Source organism: Pinus tabuliformis, chromosome 6, assembly GCF_031772625.1.
Source record: "Pinus tabuliformis cultivar Carrire ecotype Pingquan chromosome 6, CPIR1, whole genome shotgun sequence".
Taxonomy (NCBI): Eukaryota; Viridiplantae; Streptophyta; class Pinopsida; order Pinales; family Pinaceae; genus Pinus; species Pinus tabuliformis.
This window is the reverse complement of record NC_142292.1, coordinates 591351434-591362276: the sequence shown is the minus strand read 5'-3', so window position 1 is coordinate 591362276 and position 10843 is coordinate 591351434.

Genomic DNA, 10843 nt, shown 5'->3' with positions numbered 1-10843 from the left:
TCAGATCTACAATTTTCTCATGATTTTCATTGTGAAGATTTTTGTATATAACACACTTGGCTTGAGAATTTTTCTACATTATTTTTGGTGGGAGAGGATCTTTACCAAATCCTTCACATACTGACCTCAAAATATTAGATACCTAAGCTATCAATTCATATTTAACTTTTTATTTCCATATCTAGAAGTTTGCAATAGTGAGTAGAGAGAATAGTTGATGATGATTTCCAAAAAAAAAAATAACAATAATAATAGTAGTTTACCAGATCTGCCTAGATCTTCTTTCCAGCGATCAGGATGCACTTTAAAGAACCTTCTCTAACACCAACTATTGGAATCTCTGATACTAATTGTTGGGAGTTTGACAATATTGAAAGCGGGGTTAATCAATATTGTGTGGATGGATCAAATTTTACCTATGCTTTCCCTTTCTTTACCGGACACTTAGTCATCAATTAGTTATCCAACAATATCATACTAATGACATATATTTGATCGTAAAGATAGGAAGTACTCAACCAAAATACAAGTGAACCATGGGAAAAAATACACATGAACACAAGATATAAGGTGGAAAACCTTCCTAGAGTAAAACCACCATTTGTTTATGCTCTACTTCTATTTTTATTATTGAAATATTTCTTTTACATATTCATATCATTGGCCAACACAAGTGTACATTAAGCCACAACTTGTGATGCACGTGAACAACCACTCACACTAGGCCACTACTTGGTGGAAGCCACAACTTCCTAAGCTTTATAGGTCCCCACTTGCTGGAAGCCACCACTCACTTAACTATGCAAGCCACCATCTATTGTAGGCCACTACCTTGTGGATGCCGCAAAACCCAATATTATTTCCAACCATGACTAGATGGAAGTCACCACTCCCATGTTCTCAAGACACAACTTGCCCACTGAAGACCCCAAGCTCCAAGATCTCGTGGACCACTTTTCATGCATTTTCAAACTAGAATCCTTTTGCATCAAAATCAATACAATGTAGGTCATGTTCCAACCAGTTTTCATACTAGACCCACTACACTCTTCTTTTCTCAACATCTTATTACCAAAAACTACTAAACTCTAACAGTTAAATTACATTAAATCCTTTTCTCATCAAACTAAAATAGCCTCATCAACATCACTATGACTCACACACAACAATTAAGAACAATAATAATTCATAATGACTCAAACACCCAGCAAAAAATACACCATACCATGACCAACAACATATAACCAACATGTAAACATTACAAGTCTCATGAACACGAATACACAACATCACCTCACCAATACATCACTCATACTCAACATATATAATGCTCATGACATCACACTATAAATACTTTTGTAGAACTAACAATATAATCATGCAGAAACAATGTTAGCCACATAATTAAGAAACATAAAATCTAATACAACCTCCACATAAAAATATGCTATGGTCATAATTATTTGGATTTATCACTCCATGTGCACATCAACTGCCAAAGCAAACTCCAAAAACTATGCCTTGGCTATTACATAACAGATAAATAAAAAATGTAAAGAATCTAAATCAACCTTTATCCATCAATGCAACATACAAGTTCTCTTCCATTTTATGTGCACACTAAATTAGATACTATGTTACAAGAGATATGAACCAGACATCATAATCACCCTCTTCCTCTAACATTTAGAGTCTTGAACACTACATCCATAGCTACATGAATGTAAGGGTTTACATGCACATATATATCACTATAAATGACACTCTTTAGCATGAATTTTCCCTCTATCATCTCTTTAATATATGCATTATTTCCAATATATATGTGATGTGTATGGGTCACATTTTACTCACTCACAATCCAACTATCTAATTTTAGCTTGATCAACAGTAAGGATATATATATATATATATATATATATTATATATATATTATATATATATATATATATTCTCAAGTCAAAAGTGATCAAGCAACAACACATGGTATTCAATTCCTTTTACTCCTACACAATCGACGAGATCATCATGCCACTAACGCCATCTCCAAAAAGTCAATTTGTTCTCACAAGCTCTATTATGAATTCAACACCACATCAACAGAAGTTGGATTACATCTTCGAAGGCTAACTCAATTTACCTTTTCACATATTTTTCCATAGGTAATTTACATATTTTAAGCTTGATTTTTTCCTTTCTACACCTACAAGAGAGTGTTGTGGGCACTAAACTATCACCCTATAGCAAGTGTTGTGGGAATACAATCTGGAAAATTCATTGTTAAGCTAGTGCCGTTCTGTGACAAGAAAAAGACTACGCCAGTGCAGTAACACGTGGAATTCTCAAATATCCTCTAACCTAGATCTACCACAACTTCTTCAACACTTCCTCAAACATCTCTATGACCTCTTCATACCTTAGGAACACATCAACATTGACTAGCACCAACACTTCTTCAAGATCATGCACAAGGTTACCAGGCCTGTCAACATCAATGCTAACTCAACTAGCTAACTCATTTCATTGACATCAATGCCAACACCATGCTTCCAACAGATTGACCCTATAATTGGAACCAAAACAATTGGATATAATTGGGTCTATGAGAATAAGTATAAATAAGATAGTTTACTTGAAAAAAAAAACTCATGGAAAAAGTATTTTCACAGAAAGAAGGTTTCGATTGTTTAAATACCGTTTCCCTCTAGAAAAATATGCCACCATCTAGAATATCATTGCCTTAGTATATTATAATGGATGGAAATTCCCTCAGATAAATGTGAATACTACTTTCTTGAATAGATATTTGAAAGAAAATGTCTGCATGTTTCATGAGAAGGCTTTGTTGTAAAGGGACAAGAATAGAAAGTATGCAAACACATCAAATCTTTATATGGCCTAAAATGAGCACCATGGATAAATTGGCTTTTATCTTGTATTATATATTGATGATCTGTTTATAACAAGGAACAATGAAAACTATATTGCATAAAGAAAGAGTTGAAGAAAGGAATTGAGATAGAATATTGAGGACACCTTCACTAACACTTAGGAATCGAAGTGACTCAACATCATAGTTAGATATTCCTTTGTTTACATAAGTACATTATAAAATTGTTGAATAAGTTTGGCATGGTTGACTACAATCCTTTTTCCACTCCATTGGAACAAAATCTAAATCTCACATCTAAAGAAGGAAATGAATTTTAGGATGCAAGTTAATATAGATATTTTGTGGGAAGTATTATCTACATCACCACTACCAGACAAGAAATTTCATTTATTGTTCGAACCATGACCAAGTTTATGTAAAGGACTTGTGAAAGACATTGTTTTGTTGCAAAAAGAGTTATAAAGTACTTGAAAGGAAACCAATAATTCGGTGATCCAAATTGGATTGTTATATTAATTTTCATCCATCTCAATCCTTTCAGAATGGAAAAATTTGAAGAATTAACTCGCAATACCATTTTTACTAGTAGGACCCAATTTCGAAAACTAGGGTTTGAAACCTTCAGGAGCATTTTCAGGCATCATGATTTTTGGGGGTAAAAATGTGTTTCTTTAGTGTTGCATATTTTTTTTCATATTCTAAACACATCGAGATTTCTAACAATGTAAGAATCACATCAATCAGATTCTATACTCAAAAGCTATGTCACTCATAAGTTGATGTTCATGCTTTCACCACCATAATTTAAGAGGATTCTATGCCAAACTACATTATTTATGGAAAAGGGGCTACCCACATGACTATCATGAAGAAGACTCTAGATGATATCATATCATAACTCTATTTAAGAGTCGATTTTTTCAAACCTAACCACTAGTAGGCTACCGGGCTTTGTTATAACCAAGCCACCAGGAGGAAAAGGCGTTCCATTATTTTAGGTGCATTTGTTTAATAAATGAGAAAAAATAGCTGAGAGGGACAAGAGATAGAGCACACAAAGAGGAATTATGTACCATAGTATCCCATAGGCCATAGGCCATACTTATTTTTACTAATCCATTTTCTATTCAGAGAAAGGAAGTATAGGGACCTAATCTTCCACCTGGGTTTTCTACTGAAAGGGTTTCACAAGTCATATCTTGTGTTAGATGTGGTTTGTGAGCTTTTATTTCACCATTATATATTATTTTGATAATTTTAATTTGAATTCATATGCAATTAACCATAATCTATATATCTGGAAATATAAAGAAAAATAAAACACTAATGATGTAGATATTGTATTTTTTAATATAGTTTTATCAGATTCATTGTGACGAATTGTTAAATGGAATATCCATGATAGTTTATGATCATGTGGACTCAAATATTAATAGATGGATGACTTTAGTTAGGTTGGATAATATGATTCAAACATTGATGGAGATACAAAGAATGGAGTGTCTACTTCATACAATCTGATTAGTCATGGATCAAGAGTTATCACATGGAGGTCACACAAATAGTCAGTTCTGGTAGATTCCACAACACAGGTAGAATATGTGGTAGCTATAGAGGTAATGAAGGAGATCGTGTTGATCAGAAAAATTCTTGAAGAATTGTAGAAGAAATAAGTGAACTATACTCTCCTTCTGATTAAGAATACTTCTACAATTAAGTTGGCCAAGAATCCCAAATTCCATGATCGAACCAAACATATCAACACAAATTATGATTTAATTCAACGTCATGTAATGGCCAAGAAATTATTCCACAAATGAGAAAATTGTAGACATATTCATCAAAGCACATGGAATAGAAAAATTTGGAAGATTCAGAAATATGCTTAGATTCACAAACACCCTTTCAGATTAAGGTGTGGAATGTAAAAGACCTAATCTTCATGGATTGGGTGATAGAAATGTAAATGTGTAAATAAAGATAGAATACAAAATGACTTTGGAGCTTGAATCCCAATGGTCACACCTTCTTATGTTATATAATGTTATTTACATCAATGGAAAAGATAGTTCGTGAGTTATCATGCTAGCTTCACGTTCAGTTTAAAGAAAACATGTCAAATAGAACACTAGAAGACTTTATAGAGACACCCTCAACATTCTTGGATGACAATACATATATTTTAAGTGGTTGATGGCTTATAGGTGATATTCAAGCCTAGGTCGAAAAAAAATAATAACGATAAGGTCTATACTTCAAAAATTAAGCTTGTCAAGTCTATGCAAGATATGTTTGATATCTTAGAATTAATTTTGTGATGGACATATATATTTTACGAGAGAAAAAGTCGCATATTCCTCATTTATTCTTCTAAAACCGTTGTTAATTTTACTCCAACTATCTTTAATAAAATGCTTAGGCTTCCAAAAGTTGATAGTATTTTCAAGGTGGTTAAATTTGATTCCTTCTTGGTGAATTTCAATATAGGGAATACCTTGTTAAAGGAGTTTCTAGAACATTAGCATAGAATTGGTGAACACCATCAAAATTGAGGTATGTTTGCTTAACAACTCATAAAAGGATTTTGCTTAGTTATTTTCCCTTGCCCTCGGTCTCAAATCACCAAAGTATCTTTCCAAGTTTTTTTATATATTTTACATTATATTCTGCATGAAGGAGTTGTATTCAACTGGACTCATTCAATTTCTGTAGAAATTTCTTATCAACTAAGAAATTTCAAATAATCAAAAATATTTTTCATGTGTTCATACCTAGTCTACACTGCTATCTAATATAAATATTTTCAAGGTATTCTAAGGATGTGACACTCCAATTTTGACATTGATCCTTCTCAATTCTATTTTCCATCTTTTAGAGACACAAATCTTTGTTTCATTTTTTCTCTGTAAAAATTACTTTATATTGAAGTGTACAATAATGTATGTTAGTCATTTTGTTGAAGGATACTCTTGAGAGGCCCTTGCATTCATAGAAGGAAAAATGGATTTTTGAAATGGAACAAAAAAATTCAGATATCAAATTATTTGGAATTGAAGGAAAGTGCTTGATGTTACCAATTTATATTTGTGAAAAAATATTCTTATAACAATTATGTCAATAGTATAATTCATTGAACAAATTTCTTAATGAAAAGAGGAAGAAGCAATTTATACCTCTTCCAATGATGTTGGGAAGTCTTAAAGTCAAAAATATTTCTAGAATTGATGAGCATGCAACCCATCTTGACGTATTCAAGTCGAATAAGCTAGAATAAATAAAAGGTTTTGATCATTGAAACATATTTTTTCTTCATCTTAAGTCCACTAAATATGGTACTTTATTTTACAGAAACCAAATTGAAGGTGGTATAGGTAATCATATCTTTCCTAATACTCTACAATTGTTTCATGAAGATGTTAGTGCCTTATTCAACAGTAACTTACTGAAGAAACAATATGACACTTAGTTACAAGTTATAGTTCCTCTCCGCACCATTTCTAGAAGAGAACCTCCACCTCAAAGGGTAAACCTCAACTGATGGAAATTAACAAGAAAGCTAGAAATACTAGTTGAGATGGTGGTGATGAAAATGAACCAAGGTCTACCCTTGAGAGGTCTCATGTTGTTGGAGTTAGTTCGACAATAGAAGAGTCACACCCCTAGAACACCCAAGGATACAATGCATATGTCATGGAGATAGACAATGTCAAGTAAACTTTTGAAGAGTCAATGCATTGTTGAAGGGATAACTCAACAAAATCCCTCTGGTTTTGAAATTAAGTTAGTTACTCTACATCATCTAGCCTAGAACAAAAATATAAAGAACCTAGAATTTAAAGAAATAAACGTTAAAAATGATGAAGTGATTACAAAGGTGAAGTCTAACATTGAATTCAAATGCATAAACCATTCAAAATTGTATAAATTTCATCAACCTACTAGAGACACATTGGCTTATTCAATCTCAAAAGCAGAAGATAAACAAATAAAACTTAAGTAAAAAGAAAGTAACATTTTAAAATGGCTCTATTGCACAAACCATTGTTCCCTGAGCCCATCTCCATGGTCAAACCAAATTTAGCTTCAAAAGATGTACCAAAGACTAGTTACAAGATCAATATGGCATTGAAACTACTTGTTGGAATCTAGGAATATGTTCTCAGTAATATTAATGGGAATTAATACAATTTCAAAGGTACTGGAAGTAGCTACAACCTCAACCAAATATTTGTGAGTCTTAATTTTCTCATTGAATATTTGCAAAAAATTCGTAGAGAGCGATGAAATATTTTATAAGGAAATATTAACTACATTCATCATGAAAGTATCAAATATGAATGAAGCACAATGAAAAAAACAAGATCCACTAGTACAAAATGGATAATTAGTTACTAAAAAAACAACTAAAATTTGCATATAAACGACTATTTTTTGGTCTTGACCAATAGTAGCTAACTTATAGTGTCTTATAACATGGCCAAATTTTAGTCGTTTTTAGCTTAGTCATTAATTGGTTGTCTCAATATAAAATCTAGTAGTATATTTAGTCATAAATTTGGTCATTAAATTAGTCATTGATTTAGTCATTAATTGCCACAATTAATGACCAAATATACAACAAAATGTATTACTAAATGATTACCGAGAAAACCAATCAATGACTAAAGAAATATGACCAAAATGTTGGTCGTGTTATAAGATACTGTAAATTAGCTACTAATAGTCATATATATGCAAATTTTAGTTGTCGTTTGAAACCAATTAATGGCCAAATAAATATGACTAAATTTTGGTCGTGTTATAAGATACTGTAAATTAGCTACTAATAATAAAATATATATGCAAAATTTAGTCGTCATTTATAATCACAAATTTATCATTTTTAGTAATCATTTATCTTTTTGGGTAGTTTCATATTCATTATATAAATGACTACTTTAGTAGTTTAGAGTGGTTTCATTTACTTTCATTAACAACCATTACAAGCAACTAACTTATTCGTATATTCATTTTATTTGTAATCATCGTTAATCAACATAAACTAGTAATTTAGTAGTTTTAGATTGATTTTATGCATTCATTATTAATCAACATAAATTAATTAGCATGATTTTGCAACTAAATTAAAAAGAAAGTCACATATTGTACGTGTTCATCTAATATGAAAATGCAAAGTTACAAATGTTAATTATAATACTAAATAATATCAAGTGCAACTATAAATAATTTCAACAACGAAAATTATATTATATAAAATGTCAAGTATTACAATATGAGTTTCCAACTTAATATTCGTTGGAGTAAAATTTACATATGAAATATTATTTCGTCACTTCAAAACATTATCTTTGTGTTGTCAAGGCATTGCAAGTGAATTCACCAACTATGATAACTTGAGCATCAATCCCTATGTGTGTATTATGTGGTATATTAGATCTACAAGTACGACTAGATCAGTTATCTTCTCTCTCTCTTTAATTTTCATTGTGTCGCTCTAGTGTTATTGTTCTCCTCTTTCTTTAATTCTTGCTTCTTATCGTCAATACTGAGTTCTTTTTCTGAAAAACAAAGAAGATACAATGCAAAGTACAAGACATGAAAGACGATGAACACTGGAATATAAAATAAAGTAGACTATAAAGGATTTATATCATGTATACCTTAACATCAAAAATATTGTCAATGTCATTTTTCCCGATAAAAGCAAGAGACTCTAACACATTTTCCTCAATTGGGCAATAATGGCCATTATGTGGCTAGATGGCCTATATAAACAAATAAAATAAAACATCACCATAGAAAATAACACCTTAGTAAACTTGTTATTCAACCTTCAAGGAATTCTAGGCACAATCATGCCAACTAAGTTACATGTTAAAAATCTCAAGCTGTAGATTACTTATACAGTGTGGGAGTGCAAACAAAACTCCTAGAAAAAGCTAAAGCTAAGTCTAAAATAAAATAAAATGAATTAAAAAGGATAGAATAATAGGATAGCCTTATATACATGTGTATAACTGGATAATGTATAAGGCTAAGTGAATAATTCCAAGATTGGAGGTTTATGATGTCAAGAATGGCCAACTCTGATGCGCATTTCTTCATATAAGAACTATTATCTAGGTCCATTATCACATATGAATAACCCAACTAGTCTATATCAAATTATTAATGTTTTTCTTATATTTATGGATCACTACAATATAAGTGGATAAATTTCAAAGACAATTCTCTTCCGATTGTGTTCCTGACCTATCGCACAATATATTAGTTGTGATTTGGATCAAATTTCCAATATCAAAAATATATAGCAATCATCACTAGCAATCCCAAAAATTGGATTATTTTGTAATGTAACTTTCAAATTCCAATTATTATATGATTCTTGAATGGAAAATCCACACTGAATTTCAACACCAAACTTCCAATTTGAGGGAACACCTGTGGTCATCCTCAATCACTCAAACTCAAAACATCTATGATCATGATAATGAAAAGATAAAATAAGGGTAGTTTTGATATGTTTTGCAGATTTACATACAAAGCACCAATAGTTTTCCCATATTTACCATACTTGTAATTTCCAAGATATAACATATCGATTGATCTTTTACAAAAATACTTGATTCAATACATACAATAATTTAACATATTACAACAATACCACCAATGTTTGATACTCAATTAGTTCAAACTAGTTAGCACAAAAACTTCACGAATGATAAACAAGTAGAAATAACAAATCCATCAATTAATAATCAATCAAAAAAGGTTAAGCATTTTGTTGAGGCTTTATCGACAACTATAAATTATATTGACAATCCACTGCAACTAGTGGTCTTATTGAAAGAGCAATACTACCTGGAGAACTCATGTTCCAAATTCTTTGTTATATCCATGAATCTTTCTCCTATCCTCAAAATAGAAATCACATTCAATATTTTAGGTTTTTGAAGCTTCCCAAAGGCCTTTCCGAATTAAGCTTTGAATTTCATTGATTTTCATAAAATGCTTCTTGTACTGAAAAAATATAGTTTTACCATGTGATAGATAATTCATGCAACTAAACAACTGTGTACAATATTTCTTAGAAGACTTCATGTTAAAAGGAAAACTTGCATATTTCAGATAGAAAAAGAATCTTAATAGAGATGGACAATATTACAAAACAATAGAGTGCATATAAAATTGCAAGTAGAACTAACAAAATCCTAATTGTAATATAGTTGATTGATTATTCTAAGTGAAGCCAACAAGATAGACACAAGTTTCGATTTTCAGCTTTCTTTTCCATATCTTTATTGGACATGGAAGCTAACTTGCATGCATCTTGCAAGGCTGTTTTAGCAAGAGTATATGTTGCATTATCATATTCCACACTTTCTTTTCCATCAACAATCGCAACAGGTATTGGGGGAATTGGTTGCTACATCAACTGAGTTTTCAACTTTCATTTTCTCGATTTCTATTTTCCTACATGTGCATTATTGGAGTTTTCCTTAATGGAGTTTTAGATAAGAAAACAATAGTTCTGAAAAGAAAACATTCATCATGTAAAAAAATGACTAATTATATGATTCCAACCCATATTTCTTTACTGTTGGAAGAAAACTAGTCAACTATGCTTAAATAACATCATTAAAGTTATCCAAAACCAACCTGGTGGACATTTGAAGTTCTACTACATGAACTTATTCCTTTGTGTGGATAAATTTCTCTTTGTGTGTGGCAAAGGCTATTAACTTTTCATAGACTGATGACTTATACTTACCACCATATTTTACCATTTCCAACTGATTTTTTAATATCTTGATAGATAATATTTTGTGTTGCATCTCAATTGTGTATGATCTTGTTGCCCCTAACATATATGACCTATGGATGAGGCTACTGGTAGAAACAATATAACACATACCCAAAAATATGAAGGGACTTAATGATTATAGATGT